The sequence below is a fragment of the Choloepus didactylus genome, chromosome Y (genome assembly GCF_015220235.1).
Source record: "Choloepus didactylus isolate mChoDid1 chromosome Y, mChoDid1.pri, whole genome shotgun sequence".
In the NCBI taxonomy this organism is placed as follows: Eukaryota; Metazoa; Chordata; class Mammalia; order Pilosa; family Megalonychidae; genus Choloepus; species Choloepus didactylus.
This window is the reverse complement of record NC_051335.1, coordinates 29,547,649-29,553,773: the sequence shown is the minus strand read 5'-3', so window position 1 is coordinate 29,553,773 and position 6,125 is coordinate 29,547,649.

The window sequence follows — 6,125 nt, the reverse complement described above, 5'->3', positions numbered from 1 at the left end:
TCCTTCAGCATCAAATGCCCAATCTCTACCCTCTGTCTATCTCCTGGTAGCTTGTGTTATCAGCTTTTAACTCTCAAAGTTTGCTCATTAGTGTTATTTCATATTAGTGAGACCATACTGTGTTTGTCCTTTTGTTTCTGGCTAACTTCACTCAACATAAAGTCCTCAAGGTTCATCCACGTTGTTATACATTGCATGTGTTTGTTCTGTCTTACAGCTGCATAATATTCAATCATGTGTAGGTACCACAGTTTGTGTATCCACTTGTCCATTGATGGACATTTGGGTTGTTTCCATCTCTTGGCAATCCTGAATAATGCTGCAAAAAAACATTGGTTTACTAATGTCCGTTTTTGTCTAAGCTTTCAGTTCCTTTGAGTATATAGCTAGCAATGGAATAGCTGAGTCATATGGCAAATCTATACTTAGCTTCCTGAGGAATCTCCACACTGTATTCTATATTCCCACCAACAATGAATAAGTGTGCTTCTTTCTCCACATCCTCTCCAGCACTTGTAATTTTCTGTTTTTTGGATAATGGCTATTCTGGTAGGTGTGAGATGATATCTCATTGTGGATTTGATTTGCATTTCTCCAATAGCCAGTGAAGTTGGGCATTTTTTCATATGTTTTTGAGCCATCTGTATTTCATCTTCAGAAATGGGTCTGTCAATATCTTTTGCCCAGTTTTTAATTGTGCTGTTTGACTTTCTGTTGTTGAGTTGTGGGATTGCTTTATATATTTGGGATATTAAACCCTTATCTGATATGTGGTTTCCACATATTGTAAATAGGCTGCCTTTTTACATTTCTGACAAACTCCTTTGACACACAAAAGTGTTTGATTTTGAGGAGAACCCATTTGTCTATTTGTTCTTTGGTTGCTTGAACTTTGGGTGTAAGGTCTTGGAAACCACTTCTTATCACAAGATCTTTAAGATAGTGCCCACATTTTCTTCTAAGAGTCTTATGGTCTTAGCACTTATGTTTAGCTCTTTGATCCAATTAGAGTTAATTTTTGTATAAGGTGTGAGGTAGGAGTCCTCTTTCATTCTTTTGGAAAGGGATATCCAGTTCTCCAACACCATTTATTGAAGAGACTGCACTTGCCCAGTTGATTTGGCTTGACTGCCTTATCATAGATCAATTGTCCATGGATGCAAGTCTACTTCTGAACACTCAATTCAATTCCATTGGTTGGTATCTCTGTCCTTATGCCAGTACCATGCTGTTTTGAGCACTGTAGCTTTGTAACATGCTTCAAAGTCAGGTAGTGAGAGACATCCCACTTCGTTCCTCTTTCTCAAGATATTTTTGGCTATTCAGGGCACCTTGCCCTTCCAAATAAATTTGGTTATTGGTTTTTCTATTTCTGCAAATTAGTTGTTGCAATTTTAATTGGTATTGCATTGAATCTATAAATCAGTTTGGGTAGAGTTGACATCTTAATTATATTTCATCTTCCAATCCTTGAACACAGTATGTTATTCCATTTTTTCAGGTCCTGTTCAGTTTCTTTTAGCAGTGTCTGGTAATTTTCTTTGTATTGGTGTTTTGTGACCATCGTTAAGTTTATTCCTAAATACTTGATTCTTTTGGTTGCTATTGTAAATGAAATTTTTAAAAAATTTCTTCCTTTTGTTGCGCATTACTTGTGTATAAGAACACTACAGATTTTTGCATGTTGATCTTGTAGTCTGCCACATTACTGTATTCACTGATTAGCTCCAATAGCTTTGCTGTAGATTTTTCTGGATTTTTCAACATATAGAATCATATCATCTGCAAACGGTCAAAATGTTACTTCTTCCTCTCCAATTTGGATGCCTTTTATTTCTTCTCCTTGCCTGTTTGCTCTAGCTAGAACTTCCAGCACAATGCTGAATAACAATGGTGAGAGTGGGCATCCCCGTCTTGTTCCAGAGCTTAGAGGGAAAGCTTTCAATCTCTCCCCATTGAGCATGATGTTAGCTGTGGGTTTTTCATATATGGTCTTTATCATATTGAGAAAATTCCTTTCTATTCCTATCCTTTGAAGTGTTTTCATCAAGAAAGTATGTGGAATTTTGTCAAATGCCTTTTCTGCATCACTCAAGATGATCATGTGGTTATTTTCAGGTGATTTATTGACGTTGTGTATTATATTAATTGATTTTCTTGTGTTGAACCAGTCTTGTATACCTGGAATAAACCTTACTTAGTTGTGGTGTATAATTCTTTTAATGTGCTGCTGGATTCGATATGCAAATATTTTGTTGAGGATTTTTGCACCTATATTCATTAAAGAGATTGGTCTATAATTTTCTTTTTTTGTAGTATCTTTGTCTGATTTTGGTATTAGGGTGATGTTGGCTTCATAGAATGAGTTGGGTAGATTTCCCTTCTCTTCAATGTTTCTGAAGAGTTTGAGCAGGATTGATATTAATTCTTTCTTGAATGCTTGGTCGAATTCACATGTGAAGCCATCTGGCCCTGAGCTTTTCTTTTTTGGGAGCTTCTGATGACGGACTCAATGTCTTTGCTTGTGATTTGTTTGTTGAGGTCCTCTATTTCTTCTCAGGTCAGTGTTGGTTGTTTATGCTTTTCTAGGAAGTCATCCATTTCATGAAAGCTTTCCAGTTTATTAGCATAGAGTTGCTCATCGTATCTTCTCATCTGCTTTATTTCTGCAGGGTCAGTTATGTTTCCTTTCTCATTTCTGATTGCATTTATTTCCATCTGTGCTCTTTCTCTCTCTCTCTGTCATTGGCCTAGCTGGGGTCCATCAATTTTGTCAATTTTCTTGAAGAACCAACTTCTGGTTTTATTGATTCTCTGTATTGTTTTCCTGTTCTCAGTTTCATTTATTTCTGCTCTCAGCTTTGTTATTTCTTTCCTTCTGTTTGCTTTGGGGTTTATTTGCTGTTCTTTCTCTGGTTCCTCCAGGTGGACAGTTAATTCCTCAATTTTTGCTGTCTTCTCTTATAATATAGGCATTTCAGGCAATAAATTTCCCTCTCAGCACTGCCTTTGCTGCATCCCATAAGTTTTGATATGTTGTGTTTTCATTGTCATTTGCCTCGAGGTATTTACTAATTTCTCTTTTAATTTCTTCCTGTGCCAACTGGTTTTCTAAGAGTGTGTTGTTTAGTCTCCAAATACTTGTGAATTTCAGAATCTCCTGCCTGTTACTTATTTCCTACTTCATTCCATTATGATATGAGATAGTGTTTTTTATAATATCAATATTTTTAAATTAGTTGAGGCATGTGGTCCCTCCTAGAGAATGTACCATGAATACTCGAGAAGAATGTGTATCCTGCTGTTGTGGGGTGTAGTGTTCTATAAATGTCTGTCAAGTCTAGTTCCTTTATCATACAATTCAACATCTCCACTTCCTTGTTGATCCTCTTTCTAGATGTTCTATCCATTGATGAAAGAGGTGTATTGAAGTCTACAACTATTTTTGTGGAGTTATCTACTTCTCTTTTCAGTGTTCTCAATGTCTGCCTCATGAACTTTGGGGCACTCTGTCTTGGTGCATAAATATTTATGATTGTTATGTTCTCATGAAGAATTGACCCTTTTGTTAATATATAGTGCTCTTCTTCATCTCTTTTATCTGTTTTACTTTTGAAGTCTACTTTGTCTGATATTAGTATAGCTACTCCCACTGTTTTCTGGTTGCTGTTTGTATGAAATAACTTTTTCCAAGCTTTCAATTTCAGCCTATTTTTGTCTTTGTATCTAAAGTGAATTTCTTGTAGACAGTATGTAGATGGTTCCTGTTTTTTACTCCATTCTGCCTATGTCTTTTTATTGGGGAGTTTAATCCATTAATATTTAGTGTTATTACTGTAAGGGCAGTATTTTCTTCTACCATTTTGTCTTTTGGATTTTATAAGTCATATCTTATTTTTTTCTCTCTTCTTTTACTCTTCTTGATAATCTTCATTTCTACATTCTTCTCCAAAACTGTTTCTCCTGTCCTTTCCTATCATCCTGTATCACTCCCTTTAGTATTTCTTGTAGTGTCAGTCTCTTATGCACAAACTCGTAGCACCTTTTTGTCTGAGAATATTTTAATCTCTCCCTCACTTTTGAAGGACCATTTTGCTGGATATAGAATTCTTGGTTGGCAGTTCTTCTCTTTCAGTATGTTAAATATATCATACCACTGTCTTCTGTCTTCCATGGTTTTGGCAGAGAAATCTGTACATAGTCTTATTGAGCTTCCCTTGTATGTGATGGATTGCTTTTCTGTTGCTGCTTTCAGAATTCTCTGTCTTTGACATTGGACAAATCTGATCAGTAAGTGACTTGGAGTACATCTATTGGGGTCTGTTCTGTTTGGGGGGCAGTGTGCTTCTTGATTCTCTAATTTTTGTCTTTCATAAGAGTTGGAAAATTTTCAGTGATTATTTCATTAATCTTTCTGCCCCTTTCCCCCTTTTTTCTTGCTCTGGAACACCCATAACATGTATACTTGTGCATTTCATGTAGTCACTCAGCTCCCTAAGACTCTGCTCATATTTTTCCATTCTTTTCACCATCTGTTCTTTTGTGTGTGTGAAATCAGATGTCTTGTCTTCCAATTCACTGATCCTTTCTTCTGCCTCTTCAGATCTACTGTTGTATCCATCAATTGTCTTTTTCATCTCCTCCATTATGCCCTTCATTCCCATAAATTCTGTCATTTGCTTTTACACATTTATGAATTCTTCCTTATGGTCATCCAGTGTCCTCCTTATATCCTTCATCTCTTTTGCTATGTCTTCCCTGAGTTCATTGACTTGGTTTTTGAATTGATTTAGATTTGTTTGAACATCTTTAATTAATTCTTCCTTCAGTTCATTGAATTGATATAGCAATAATTGCTTCAATTCCTGTATCTCAGTTGAACTATTAGTTTCTTCATTTGGCTGGTCCATATTTTCGTGTTTCCTAGTATGGCTCATTATCTTAAGCTGTCTAGGCATCTGACTTTCTTGATTAGTTTATTCTGGAGCTTGTGTTCACTCTTTTACCTAGGATTTTCCTGTTGATTGGCTTTGTTCTCTAACCTTTAGTGTTTAGTTTAGCTTATTCTAGACCTTTAACTCAGATTCTGTTTAGTTGATCAGTGTTTTTCCCCTCTTGTTTTTCTGTTTCTTGCCCTGCCTCTATGTAGCCTTTTTGTGTAGTGATCTCCTCAGATATGGTCAGCCCCAGTCAGGTTTTCCTAGTCCAGAGGGGCCCAGGTCTTGGGAGGAGGGTATGGAGTTTCCTTGAGGCCTTTAGACTCTGTGCTTTTCTTTTGCTGTCCATCAGGTGGCACTTGCCAGCCCACAGTTCCCCACCAGTGTAAGGAGGCAGGGAGCCTTTAGTTCTCCAGGTGACCCTAACCCTCTTGGGGGCATGGCTGACTGAAGCTAGTTAATGAATGCCAACCTCTAGGATCTGTGTTCCCAAAAGGACTGAGAAGTTATGGTGTTTAGAGACTTTTCTCCTCCACTAGACTTATTGCTTTGTCTCCCAGAGCTATCTTAGCTCTGCCCTTGCCTGGGCCCAAATTGCAAGTCTTTGAGGCTTTCTGTAGTGGGCCTCTTGGAATAATTGTTTTAGAAAAAGAGAAAAAATAAACAAAAAAAGGAAGGGCCCAGTATGGACTATTTAGAGTCCTTGCAGATCTAATGGGCTATTGAAATGCAAAAGACCAGGAGTTGAGGGCAATTAAGGAGCAATCAGGAAAGCAGAGAAGCTGGCTTTTCAGACAAGGGCTTTCCTCCCTGGATTTGCATATGTGTCTAATTCTGTTTGAGCCCTGCCTTTCTCTATATTATGTTCACTTGACTCCAAAAAGTCTCTGTTTTTATTTTGTTTTCTAATTTTTTGCTGTTTTGCTAGCCCTAACTCCTCTCTGCTTGGCTGACTGCTCCCAGATTTTCTGGTATCTGCTCTCAGTTTATCTATGGCTGCAGCTTTCAGTCTCCCTCCTTGTTCCCAGCACTGATGGCCCCTCCTCCCTTGGGATTGTGCCTTGCAGGGAGGGGTGTGGGCCCCCTGGCCATGAGAACTTACAGATTTTGATGATCTCTGCTGTTCCACATGTTTGTGAATGTTGTATGAAGGTTGTCCCATCTCAGAGTCCTCTGTGGTGTCTGGTC